Source organism: Notothenia rossii (assembly GCF_949606895.1).
Source record: "Notothenia rossii genome assembly, chromosome: 7".
NCBI lineage: Eukaryota > Metazoa > Chordata > Actinopteri > Perciformes > Nototheniidae > Notothenia > Notothenia rossii.
In genome coordinates this window covers 52,223,969-52,238,665 of record NC_136905.1, presented here as the reverse complement: position 1 = coordinate 52,238,665, position 14,697 = coordinate 52,223,969, and the positions used below count along the sequence as shown (strand labels likewise).

The following is a 14,697-nucleotide window of genomic DNA, read 5'->3' as shown; positions in this document are numbered from 1 at the left end:
TAAATGAGTGTGTTGCTGCTTTGATGAAGCCTAATTTGCTAAAGTTTAATAAATTATATAATATATATATTATATATATATATATATATATAATATATATATATATATTTATATTTATAAATTAATTTAAAAATGTTTTCGTTAATAAATATTTCATGAGTAATATAGTTGTCTTTGTCACATTTTATTTGCCATTAGTAAATAAGTATGCACATTTACAGATATTTTACATGATATGAGTGATAACACGTGTTATAAGGGCTATTTTAGGGTAGGTGTGCCTTGAGATTTGTACTTGTCCTTTGGTGTGCCTTGGGCCCAAAAAGTTTGGGAACCACTGGTCTAAAGCATTTGTTATTTTCATTTTCCCCCTCTCATATTCAGTGTGGACGGATTGAGACAGCGTGGTGTCCAGAAAGCTGAAGAGACTTCAGGGAGAAACCTCCGTGTGATGGACGTCCTGTCTGTTGGTTTGGAGAGGACTGAGGGTCTTTCCTCTGTGAGGAGATCCAGGCCTGATGGAGGAGCCCATGCTGGGCAAAGCTGATACCAACTGCACAGGCCTAGTCTGTCACTTTATTTGACTAAATGTGTTTACTTATACATTTAATAGGTTTACACCTTCTGTCCATATGTGCTTTTTATTTAAAACATGTTTGATTAAGTTTTGGTTCACATTTCAATAAAATGTATTTGCACTCCTTTTGTCCATTATTCTTACTGAAGATTGGCCCCATTTATTTGTGACGTTGCAAACTCTGCGGTACAAGGCACAAGTGGTGTGAAGCTCATAAAGCGAGGCAAATAGAAATAATCAGCTGATGGAGTGAAGATGTGGAAATAGGTGCATTCGATCAGCTGACTGTTTTTACAATAAAAGTAGTTTCTTAGTGTACTGGTCTTAAAATCTCATAGCATCAGCTTTTAATTTTCCTCTTGGATGTTCTTCTTGACCCTCAGAGAAGGAGAACATGTCGTGTCTTTCAGGCATGTCCTTTCCTAAAATTGCAGGAAACAAAACATATTATTGCAGAACAAGTGTGTTATTTATGAAAGCGGTGTGTTTGTGTGTTTAGGGGCTGTAGATATAATTATTTTGTAATTGTAATGTTATTTCAACAGTGAGCTACAAAGACAATCAGATTATGAATGAAAAGTATGAAGTTCATCAACATTGAAATATATGTTATTATCAAAATAATATTTAACTGTTATCAAAACGTAGTGCAACTCTAGAAGCTTGCTCTGTTGTCTCACTGAAAGAATAATTTTTACCACGTTTTTTTACAGACAATATTGAGAGATAAATAGTAGCAGATCTTACTATGTGTTAAATATCTTTGCCATTAATACATTAAATTAGAAAGCTGACAAAATCATATTGCTTGTTAACATCTAAATGTAACTTTTTGCATGGAAAAAACCCTCAACTTAACTGGTGTGTAGGTGATCTAGTATTTAGTATTGTTTAATGGAATGTATATCAGTGTATTAAAGTCAATACTTCATTTATTTAAACCAATATCTTTCTTAATTCTTTGTACAGTATGAAAAAAAGAGTCTTTGTACCTGAGCTGAAGTTCACTGCTGTGAGGAGTCCAGTTATGTCTCTCACTCTCTGGTCCAGCCTGTCTGCATCACCTGGACACCTTAAACAAACAGATATATATGTAAAGTACCATGTGTACAAACAATATAACTGATTCTCTTCTGTTGAACATGTTGGATTGTGTATTGTCCGAGTCAGGGTCCTTTTTAGTTTACTGTAACTTTGGAAGTTGTGTTACCAATGCTTACTGTTTATTTGATACCCATTTGGTAATGCAATTCATAAAAACAAAAAGGTTTGGGTTCGTTCTTCAGATGACTTTGAGTCAACGTGTAAGCTCAACAATGAACAGCAGCTCAACCAGCCATATGCTTATGTGCAGGGCTGATAATAATCATCTCTCTAAGTTACAAGGATGACCTTATTTTATCAACCTCAAACAGAAGCCGTTTGTTGTTCAGTATTATCCCACTTAATGCTTAACACTTTTCTATTTCGTTTTAACCTTTATAAATATAGTCCATGATTTTAACTTGGAGGCTACTATTAGCATCGTTAGCACCGATGTAGCTACCACTCGCTTACACGCTAACCCAAGCCATAACATTAATTACGTAGCTGATTAAAATCATTAACACATAAATAAGTACTCGAATTTCACTTACCGCAAAACCGCATTCATGCACCGTCTGTTTCAACCGTCACAATAGTCCGATATATAAGCATGAAGAACAAACAAACACGGCCGGGGGCAAGTTGTGTTCCCTGGAAGAGCTGAACAGGCAGAAAGCCTGTAGCTTCACTGAGCAGCTAGCAGAGAGACAAGAAGCTAGCAGTAGCAGTCACTTCACAGAGCCGTCACTCAATGTGACCACGCCTTAATTTATTAAAAAACTTTAAGACCTGATATAAATAAAAGGGTTGTGTTAGAAAACAATTCACTCACAGATCCATAATCATGAAGGTGGAATCTAACTATATTCATAATAATATTTATTGCATCCATGGGTAGAAACATGTTTTTTTTTGCTGTAAAGTTGGGCATTTTAACATGGGGGTCTATGGAAATTGCTCCTTTCTGCAGTCAGTCCCTATCGGCCAATATATGAACTGCAGTGTGTGCCACTTCCGTATTGGCGTCCCGGCTCTTCCACAGAGTTTGCCGCTTGGCACAAACGTATTAGTTTAACAAAATCTGCATCTAAAATGGTGGCATAGATCAGCGGCGCCGGATTCATTTCAGAAGTGGGGGGGGCAAAAAGTGTGTGTGTGTGTATGTGAAAGAAATGCTAAATCTACAGTGGTAATCAGTCCGCCAGTGCCTCCGCCAGGGCGGAGTGGTAATCACTCCGCCTCTCTGGCTACAGGAGGTAATGCAATTCATGAAACTTATTTAAAGAAATTCAAGAAATTGACATAAATTATTTATTCAACCGATGAACAATAGTTGTAATACAGTTACGAAAAGGACGAAGAGCCACTCGAACTGGCCTGGCTGGGGCGTAATATTAACTGTATAATAAAATAGGTCTTCCAATGAAACTATTGGTTAATAACACCTAACACAAGCTGTGATGTCATGTAATCAAAATTACATGACTCAAATGTCCAATCACAGGTGAGGGTGGAGGCGGAGCACCCTTCAAACAAATGTCCGACATTAGGCTAAAGCTAAAGAACATTTCCACGTGGCTAAATCTACACAATCTTCCTAGATTTTGCCGAAGTAAACCTCCCTTCGCTCACTGGCAAAGCAGAAGCTCCGGAGCACTTTTTTGAGGTCCAGGCCGTCGGTCAAATCTTTGTGGATGTGGAGGAAGAGAAGGTGATTTAAGCGGCGCTCGGACATTGTTGAACGGAGGAACGTCTTCAACCGACGGAGGCTGGAGAAGCTCCGCTCAGCTGTTGCATTTGACATTGGCACAGTCAAATACAGCCGTAGAAGTTTATCCACTTCACTGAAAAGGGATTGCGTGCCTCGTCCCTGTGCCGCCAGCATGTCGGTGATTGTGGACACCTTTGTCACCTGCATGATGGGTCTTTCAGCGGCGGAACTACTGTTGTGTGCCTGCAAAACTGCTGGAAACACTGACAACTGGGTGGACAGCCGTTCCATGTCAATATCACCTGTGTACATGTCGACCAGATTTTGGGGGATGTTGATGCTGCCGAAACCAGGGGGACTGTTTACTGCTGTGAGGAGTACCTGCTCCATACTCATCAGCAGCTGCAGAGTGGGTTGGTTAAACCTGCGAGTCAGCTCAGAAGTGAGTAGGTCAACTACCTCAAAAAACTGGCTCCTGAAGTAGTCCTCTGGATTTTCCCACTGATGATACGCATCCCCATCATCATAACGGCGTGGAGCGCGCCGCCTTGGAGGAAGAGCCGGGGCCTGGACCATGTCGCTCATGTTCGTTCTTTGGGCCTCTTCAAAGATGCTGTGGAATGCCTCTGTGGACCTCAGGTTTGTGTAGTGTGTCTGGAGCATCTGCACTGCTGACTTAACTGTCTCTGCTGAGAGGTCTTTGGACTGGAGCACCCGAGCCACCTCTTCCGCAGAAGAAAACAGTGTAAGACACACTTTCAATCCGAAGAACACACTAAATTGAGTCATCAATGCCTGCAGCCCTGGTGCCTTCTTGCTTGCTTCTGTGTTCCCCCCCATTCGGATTATTTCATCCAACGTGTCGTAGACGGCTTCATAATTCGCAAGCAGGGATTTTATTGCACTGCCTCTGGCTGTCCAGCGAGTGGGGCAGAGCGGTGTGAGGCCACTGACAGTAGGAGAGGCAGCAGCTGCAGCATCCCTAATGGTATTAAAGATGGCAAGTCGTTTTGGTGAGTTGTTGATGACCTCATGTATGTCGTGAACTAAACTGAAGGCACCACGTACCATGTTGCACTTTGAAGCAGCTTCCTGGAGTATGAGGTTTAAGCTGTGATTAGTGCAATGCATTGAGATTGCTTTGGGATTGATGTCTTTAAAACGTTTGGCCACACCTGACATTTGTCCCTGTAGAACAGATGCGCCATCGTAGGTTTGCCCTCTCATGTCACCAATGTCCAGGCTGCATCTCAGTAACATGTCCTTAATAGTAAGCGTTATTGATAATGCGTCAGTCTTAGGACAGTCATACATTCCTATGAAGTCTTCATGGACAACATAATCAGCTGATACCCATCGTACAGTCAGAGACAATTGTTCATGCCCGGAGCAATCGCGAGTTTCATCCACAATAACTGCATAATGTTCTGCATTGTTTTTAATTTATGTTAATAAAGTGGTGAGAGATTCCCGATACATTTGGTTTATGAGTTCATTGATTGTCTCGTGTGATGCATATTTCCCGGTGAGCATGAAGCTTCTCAGAGTGGGGTTTTTATCAGCTACGAGTTCTACTAGCCTTTTGAAATTGCTCTCCTTATCCTCATGCCCCCTGATTGCTAGGCCCTGTCGGGTTAGAAACTGCAGACAGCGCAGCTGCTCCATCATCCCATCTCTTATTTTTTCCTGCTCAATACGCTCCTGTTGGACAAGCTGGATGTTGACTGGTGTTTGACTGAAGAAAGCACACTTTTTTTGAACACACTCTCTGTGAACATTGGACTTTTCGTGGCTGTCCAGGAGGCTTGGGCACTTTTTCCAGTTATTACATCCGGTATTTACAAAACTGTCATCTCCACATTTTGAGAAAGTTACCAGCCGTTTGACAGCAGCAAATCTGCAAATTTCACAGAAGGCCCGTTTAGTGGTTTTACAAAGAATTAGCCACTCTCGGTTTTTGTACCATTCTGCATTAAAGTACCTTTCTCTTTGTCCAAACGATCTAGCGGTCTCCTTTTTATCAACAATTAGCTGTGCAGCTTTACCCGTCTCGATGTCGCGACAACAAGCCTCCACGCAGTCGGAACCAGCCTGTTTCGGTTCAACGAGGCCTGCGGTTTTGACAGTCTCTGCGGCCGCAGAGCTGCTGCTTTTGGGTTTATCTGGCTGCGCTGGTTCTATAGTTGAAGGTCCAGGCTCCGGAGTTGTGGTGGATGTCAGGGATGTGACATTGAAGTGGTTGAATTTAAGTTTAGTTTGACTGTATTTCATTTTCTTATGCGCTGGTTCTTCTGACATGTTTGCGAGCTAAGTTTATCTTTCTAGGTTAACGGCTGCCACACACAGAACAACGTAACAAATAAACAAATCTCAGCTTTTTTATTGGTTGTAATGTAGGCTACTTGATACATTTGAATGGTGTGACAAAGTCCTCTTTGATTGGATTAAAATGTACATATTCTTCCTGTTATGTTTGCCTGCTTTATTTTACCTAGTGCAATATTTGAACTGTTCGCATTGACCCAAAGACACATTTTGAGTTGTATACACTGTTGGAAAGAGGAGATTCCTAGCTTTCTAATGATATCAGGATTGTTGTTGTACTCCAAATATTAAGCAAAATGTCACATTATATAATGATTGCCACCGAGTCATAATTTTGAGAAAAAGACGTTCAAAGTTTCCTCTTCTCTGGAATCCATCGATCTGATTGATTATTAGCGGGGCAAATGACCAGAGTAGCTATGGAGGGAAAATATTTTCGTTTGGATTACTTGTCTGGGGTAAACTCGCAAGTGTGTCTGTGTTAAACACACAGACGAGAAACACCGGCTGTTGTTATGCCCTGTGACGTTAAATTACTCCGTTCTCCTCTTGTAATTATGCCGTTACAAGCTTTCAAAGTTGTATTTATCATCTGGATTTGCCGAAACAAGTTTAATATTCTGAAAGCCAAGACTTTGTTTATTTGAAATCAGATGAAACTGTCACGGACCCTGCCGTGTTATCTAGATTACTATACGGTTTACATTAATAATTTCAGTGAGAGGGAGGGGGAGGGGAGCTGCTGCTGCTGCTGCGCTGAGGGGGAGCCGAGTGAGAGCGAGGTGCCTGTCTTTTTCCCTTTACAAGCTTCAAAACTGTATTTATCGTTTGTTTTTGGAAATAAAAGTTTCATATTCTGAAAGCCAAGACTTTGCTTATTTAAAATCAAACAAAAAACTCGAACCCCGGAAAAATATTTTTTTACACAAATACACGTATATTTTTGAATTGATCCATAAAAGTGGGGGGGCCAATGGCCCCTTGGCCCCCCTGCTTCCGGCACCCCTGGTATAGATACGTTATTTTCCCCTTTGCATTTCCAGTCTCACATCTCACATCACATCGTCATTAACAAATACCGGAAACAGACCGAAAACATCTTTAAAAAATTAAATAATACTTTATTCCAAGTGTGCTTGCTTTTCTCTTTGAAAGTCATCACATAACGGCATTGTAATACACGGTTCAGCTGCATTAAATATGACATATCTGCTGTAGTTCTCTATTTATAGAGCCCTGATGAGAAGATTTCTAGACAAACATGAGGAACTGCCGCCAACACTGAAAACGTGACGTGGATCATAAATATATCAGCAATTAAACAACATCTTACATTTATTTTCACACAATACGTCTCCTTGCAGTGTCAACACTAATTCGGTTCACTTTTATATTTGATTCAATTGGTGGATAGGCTGTATTTACACCATAAAGGTGCACAGCTGATATAAAGGGACACCTGGTGGTTAAAGCATGTTATTGAATTTCATTATTTGTATTATTAGATATTAATAGGATCCCTATAAAGTATATTCATTACTCGTTATTCTCTACTAATAGTTACTTAAAGACTGTATATAATGACTATTTTTCACATCCCTTTCAAGATTTCAAGATTTTCTAAGGTTTATTGACATATCATATAGACAAACGGTGTAGTTATGCAATGAATGAAAAACTTGGGTCGCAGGTTCCTCAATAGTGCATTACAAGACATCTATCAATATTTGTGCATACCTCCAGCAATGTTAACTATGTTGAAGAACTTATTTTAACTGATATTATACATATGTATTATACTCTTATAAGATGTATGTAGATATTTCATCTCCGGCCTTGTCAGGTATTGAACAATCAATAAATAAAGAACACAGAATTATTAAATATAAAACACAGAATTTGTGTGATTATACTAAATGATTTACAAATAAACACCACTGCATATTTACAACTGTTACACATGCTGATGTAACGCAAATGTTTCCAACTTGGGATCAATAAAGTATATCTTATCTTAAGATGATCGATGGCTACTTTGCAATTTAATTAACTAATTTGCTAAATGTGCCTCTGAACCTTGACAAGTTTCAGGCTTATCAATTAACAACAGGAGGGGTCACAGACATAAGACCAGCTGTTAAATAAAGCTCTTCTGACCTTAGCTGGCATGTGGGTATATATATTAATACTGCCCATTATGGGCACCAGCAATTTTCACCAATTTATTAATGATATGTTTTAAATTTGAGTGTTTCCTAACCCCTAAACCTCCAGGGATGTACACAGTTTAATACTGGCAACTTCTTATTATGGGAAATACGAAAACGTCTTTTAAAACTCCAACTGCCAGTAGAGATGTGCCATAGATAGAGAACATGTTGCGAAACACAATAGCCAGCATGTGTAGTTCTGGGGACGGGGTGGGGGAGGGGGGGACGCGGTGGACCCGTTCAAATCCAGTTTTGGACAGTCTGCCGTGGTTCCATCCCATTTCAAGTGCTGTTCGACGCTCGGCCTAACCCTCGGAGCACACTCTCCAATCAGAGAGCTTGAGGACTATCACGGGGTTTGTCAAGCGAAGCGGAGAGAATACTTACTTCCGGGTTTAATATTCTCTAAAGCAAATTAGCTGCTCCGACCCTCGGTCCTGACGGACTCCAACTTGTGTTTATTAATCAAATAAATAAACACAAGGATAATTATGTGTTATTGTTGAGTAAATGGAGAATTGCACAGGGGAAAATAACGTATCTATGCCACGAATTTAGATGCAGATTTTTTTTTCAAATAATACGTTTGCGCTATGGACCAACACTATACATTGACGGGGAAGGGGGTAGCAATAAAGATAACACCATTAAAAAGTTACACAACATAACAGAAATAATATCAATAGCAGCGTCCCAACAAATAACAAGTAGTTAATAATAATAAAAGACATTAAGAAAAGGCATTGCATTACTCTAAACGTGTAATAACGTGCTTTAACCAGTAGGTGGTTTGGGTTAAAAAGCTGTCAAGTTTACAGTGTTAACAAAATAAAATATATTGCTGTTTCTGGTTTAGTTTACGACGGATATATTTAGTTATTGTTTTGATATTTTTAACACAAAAGCGATGGAAATAACCCACAGCAACACAGAAAAGATGGTCTTAACATGACCCAGCGGTCTAGTAGTTAATAAAAAACAATAATATCAAAACTAAATATTACTACTAACTTTATTGTGAAATTCAAACTGAACGGTAAAAGAATAGTTTCCGGTCTATTCTGAGCCCGATCTCTGTAGAACAGTGGTCACCAACCTTTTTAAGCCCAAGATCACCGACCTCGGCCTAGGTGAAAGGCGAGATCTACCTATTGCAGAATTGAGTGAAAAAGACGGCCCAGACAATGCTTCCAATTTGAGGCCTTTTATATAGGGTAATTGCATCTGAATTACTGTTACAATGAAGGCTCCATAATCAGCTCACGGCATATAGGCAGGGGTAAAGTGCTATTGGGGGGCGGACCTCACCTCCTCTAGCGGGGTCCTCACCTACTCTAGGGGGGTCCGGGGGGATGTTCCCCCTGGAAGATTTTTTTTTAAATATTGAAGTTGAAAGCATCAATCTGGTGCACTTTGAGAGCAACATGAAGAGATCTATGGATACCTCTCTCAGCACCCATATGAAACAGAACTGTAAACAGATTTTATTTTTCTATATGGATATTTTACAAATCACACTGTATAGTAGGCTATTTCATACCTGTTTTTAATTTATTCTCTTATTGTTTGTATAACTATAATGATCATATGAAGGTGTGCCGCGGAAATAATCTTTTGAATAATTTGTGACAAAACCGCTCTAAACACTCAGAGAGTCCTCCTGAGCCCCTCAGTCTGACAGGAGAGACTCACCTCCAGCTTGTTGTGGAAACAGCTCCTTATGTCCGTTAGTTAGTTAGTGCAGCTAGCTAACCAGATGCTAACATCACGGTGCCTGCTAGCACCGGTCCCTCTCTCTCCCTCTCTACCTCCCTCTCTCCCTCTCTCTATCACACTAAATGCGCTATTGCCACACACACACAGAGCCGAGCTTGAATGACACAAGCAAACGTGTATTTCCATGCAACTCTCTGATTGGTGTGGTGTCTTGCCTCTGTTGCGTTCAGTGAACACGGGAAATTACAGTCCTGCCGTTGTCTCTTGTGTCATGATGAGGTTCACGTAAAGCATGGTTAATGTATTATATTATTGAGGTGTCTCAAATATATGTCAATCAAGTGGCACCTGCTAACGGGGTGGTGGATGATAGGTTTACATCTAAAAACGTATTTTTCAAACATTATTATTTTAATTTAATTTTTCTTTCTTTTGTTACTTTTTTTTTTAACGGTCCGCGATCTACCCGCACCACACTCGCGATCGACCGGTCGATCGCGATCGACTGGTTGGCGACCACTGCTGTAGATAAATAAAAATAAAGAACTATGACGGATGTGTAATATATTTAATGCAGCCGAACCATTTATTACAATGCATTCATGTGATGACTTTCAAAGAGTAAAGCAAGCACTGCTGTATAAAGTATGATTTTATCTTTTACGAAACGTTTTTTTTTCATATGGAACCAGTTGGAGGTCAACCAATCACAGAGCTTGAGAAATTAATCACGTGGTTTGTCAAACAGAGCACATGGTGTAGTCCTAAACGATAGCTGGGGATTCTGGGTAGTGTTGTGTCTTCTGCCATCCTTTCTCCGAATCGAAGGGGAAAAATACAAAAGCATTTTTCACAATTTAAACCAATCAATGTTGTGTAATTAACAAAGATAATCTGGTGTTTTTTAGTCGATGAGTAGTGCAGATATCACTGTAAAATCAATCGACAGTAAGGGGAATACTTACTTCCGGTTGTACAATTCTCCGTTATCCAATGGGAATGGACGCTCACATTGCCTTTAAGGGCAGCCAACACAAACGAATGCCGTGCTTCCATGAGCGTCAAATCCCGCCGCAGATGGGAATACATTGCAATCAGTTGAAAGCTATTTGCGTCCCTTTATGAAGCTGAAGGAGCCTAGGAGCGTCACAACTGCACGCCACGGGACCCTGACCAAGCGTCGCTCCTGGACGTTTATGGAGTGAGAGTGTGTTGTGAAAAGAGGCATTTCTTTAAACATTTGTAAACATTTGTAAATCAGTTACATCTTCATCCAGACATTTCAAACTGACAACCTAGCTAGACAAGAGATCCTTAAAACATTGTCCTACAGTGACATCATGCAAAACTGTGATATGAAGAAATTGGTAAAAAGGCTAAGATGGCAAAAAGATAAAGGCGAGTACGTATATTATTCAGGATTGTACTTTTAAATCATCACAAAATAAATGATGTGCTGAACTGAAACACGTCAAAATGTGTCTGAAGGTTTAAACATAGAACCGAGTATTTGAGCTTAAAATATGTCAATTCTTTGTAAACGATCAACAACCATACATTGAAACGTTGACCTTTAACAACATTTAAATGCAGTTTTCCAATTCACAATGACATCTGTACGTTTGACTGGTTTATAAAACATTCAATGAAAGGCCAAATTATTATAGGTGTAGGACAGGGGTCGGCAACCCGCGGCCCACGGGCCGCATGCGGCCCTTTAAGCCCTCTGCTCTGGCTCCCTTGAGCTTAGACAAAAAATAAGAAGGAAATAAAATAAAAGTATTTGTAGGACTATTTATATTTTGTTGCATGGTTGAAAATGTTTCGTATCTTGTATTTTGAGGTGATACTGTGACACATAAATAAAAAACAAAACGGTTTTAATTAGGTCAACTAAAATATGCGTCACATCCTGCTACGGTCCCGCGCGAGCGCCTTTTCCTGCGGGTGAATAACCTGACCCCCGGCTCGATGAGCGAACTATGGATAAATCAAAGAAAAGTACCGGAGGAACACAGGATTTAATTCTGTGTGGACAGAGTTATATGCATTCACAGCAAACGATGCTGGCTTACCGGTATGTTTGATATGTGGAGAGAAGTTGTCAACGGTGCTGCAGCCTTTACGTATCGAGGAACAACACGGGAGAGGAAGACAGCTGACGATCTTCAGTCATAATTCAATGGGGTATGTAATTTATTTCAGAAAACACTTTTTGTTATATTCCATGGAATGCTCTTAACATGCCGACAGCAATGAATATATGAAATGCTTTGACAATAAATACATACAAAAATTAATCTGTGGAAGCCGTAGCGCTGTAAAAAGCACGACCAATGATCTGAGCCGGCCCGGCTAAAAATAACTGGATGGCCTACCTGCCTGTCAGCCTTCCATCTGTGCACCCATTTATCTCGTGCCCTCATTGGTCATGTGCGCGTTCGTGTGTGTTGGAGGAGGGGCTCTGTGAGGAAGTCTGAAGGAAGAGGCATATTTTTTCTATAAAATCAGTCATTAAAAAGAAAAGCTAATAAAATAAACATTAAAAGAAAGAATACATGGATAAAAGTTACAGTGCAGTCTAAGATATTAATAGTTCAATTAAAAGCGGCGACAAAAAGAAAAGTCTTCAGCCTGGATTTAAAAGTAGTAAGAGTTGCAGCGGACCTGCAGGTTTCTGGGAGTTTGTTCCAGATATTTGGAGCATAATAACTGAACGCTGCTTTACCATGTTTAGTTCTGACTCTGGGGACAGAAAGCTGACCAGTCCCTGAAGCCATGAGAGATCTGGATGGTCCATCATTTAGCAGGAGGTCAGAAATGCATTTTGGTCCTAAACCATTCAGTGCTTTATAAACAGCAGCAGTATTTTTGAAATCTATTCTTTGACACACAGGAAGCCAGTGTAAAGACTTCAGAACTGGAGCGATGTGATCCACTTTCTTAGTGTTAGTGAGGACTCGAGCAGCGGTGTTCTGAATCAGCTGCAGCTTTCTAATAGATGTTTTAGTGAGACCTGTGAAGACACCATTGCAGTAGTCCAGTCTACTGAAGATAAAAGCATGGACAAGTTTTTCCAAATCCTGCTGTGACATTAGTCTTTTAATCCTAGATATGTTCTTTAGGTGATAGTAAGCTGATTTAGTAACTGTTTTAATGTGACTGTTGAAACCAATAACTAATTTAACCTGCTGACAAGAGAGGCCACCTCCGAAGATCGTGACTGGCTGAGGGACAGACTCGGGGGCAGGTTCTCAGGAATTTCTTGGCTTCTCTCCCCCGAGCCAGAAGAGGAACACTACAGCTTGGAAACACTTACTGTTCCTGAAATTATCAAATATGTTGGGCATCAGGGACCTGAGGCAATTGTGGCAAGCATGGCATTATCTGAAGAGCAACAGAGGGCAATTCAGGGGGCTACCACTGGTCAGCGAACCAACCCAAACTGGCATTTGTTCAGGAAAGGAAGGTTGACTGCCAGCAACTTTGGAGCTGCCCTGAGGTCAAAGCGTGTGACTGCTTCCCTTATTGCCAGGGTGCTAGGGCAACAACAGGCCCTTGATGGTGTTTTGTCTGTACAGTGGGGGACTATGAATGAATGTGAGGGCGTCAGGGCATTCACCACTGCAACCCAGATGCAGGTCCATGAGTCAGATTTATGGCTCTCCCTATCAGGATTGTTGGGGGCATCTCCAGATGGTCTGGTAGGGTCTTCCGCTGTGCTGGAGGTAAAGTGTCCCTACAGAGCCAGGGAAATGACAATTAGTGAAGCATTGCAAATCAAGGGCTTCTGTGTCAGTAAGGAAGGAGAAACATTCAGCCTGCGTGAGGAACATTCTTACTGGCACCAAGTGCAAGGTCAGTTTCACCTCACTGCAAGGAAGAAGAAATAAAAAAATTGTGAATTGTTTTTAATTTACATTTACTCGCCTTTGCAATGTTGTGGTTGTTAGAGTGTTAGGTTTCCTGTCAGCTCGTCTGTTGGGAAGATATCAAATATTAGTTTCATGGAAGTCACACCGCCACATATACTGTAAGAGCATTAAGACATACAGTACATAGGCTAAAACAAAACATCTAAAGATATAACCTTGCACTTTGATAAGTCTCGTGAACATTTTCACTATTTTGACATTTTTATGGATCAAAATTGAACTAAAGAAATAAATGGTAGATTAATCCATATTGAAAATAGGTGTCAGCTGCTACACTAATTATAATAGTTATATTTCTTAATTAATTAAGATAAGATATTACTGTATTGATCCCAATTTGGGAAATGTTTGTGTTGCAGCAGCATAACAAGAAAAACAAAATATAAGTTATTATATATACAAAAGTATGTGAGGGATGGAATATTAAATTGAATATAAATGTAAAATGTACATGTGATTTTACGTCCAAGAGAGGCTATGGAGCAGAGAGTTCTCTGCTCCATAGCCATAGAGAGGTGATTTTTTATTAGTTCAATATGTCAAACTGATTTCCCTGACTACAATCTTTAGTTACATGGTGAAACGTGTACTAATACGTGTACGTGTACGTGTACTAATTAGACTTATCATATAAGCCACACAGGTTTGAATAGGATGTATTCATTATCTTTACTTATGTTGCGGTCTTTTCAGCAGCGCCATCTCTAAAACGGCGATACAGTCACTACCCATCATTTACATTTCACCGTGACATGGACAAAAATGTAACGTCAGCTTACCTCATGGCACGAATCCAGACTCTCCTTTGGAAAACATTGGCCGGGAAACGATAGAACAAGCACGTTTCATGCTAAGACCTGTGGCTGCAACCCGGAGCAAAGCAACAAACCATTGCATAGCTAACTAGTAGCGCTAGCCTTTAGCTAACGTTAGCTAACGAAACGAACTGCCGAGTAAAATTGGAAAACACTGGTAATTAATGATTCTATAATTTGTAAAACTACTGTATTAAAAACGACAGTTTCAAAAATACAGATTCTAATGTTCAGATATAGATATAAAGATACTAAAGATAGGCAGGTACTTGCTTTCAAGCAGAACACAGGGGAAAACAAACTTAGCGGGAGTGTTCACGCG

At 40.2% G+C, this 14,697-nt stretch overlaps 1 protein-coding gene and 1 long non-coding RNA gene across 2 annotated transcripts in view; both read right to left on the bottom strand.

The window, feature by feature from the left end:
- The window catches only part of ankrd6a (ankyrin repeat domain 6a), a gene marked incomplete at its 5' end in the record, with an annotated part of 92,170 nt that overhangs the window by 73,915 nt on the left and 3,558 nt on the right, over positions 1–14,697 (bottom strand). The window lies entirely within an intron of this gene.
- On the bottom strand, positions 146–2,343 carry LOC307013896. Its single transcript, XR_013801100.1, has 3 exons — positions 2,215–2,343; positions 1,570–1,649; positions 146–999 (listed from the first exon to the last, which is right to left on the bottom strand). It is a non-coding gene; the product is annotated as an uncharacterized lncRNA (long non-coding RNA).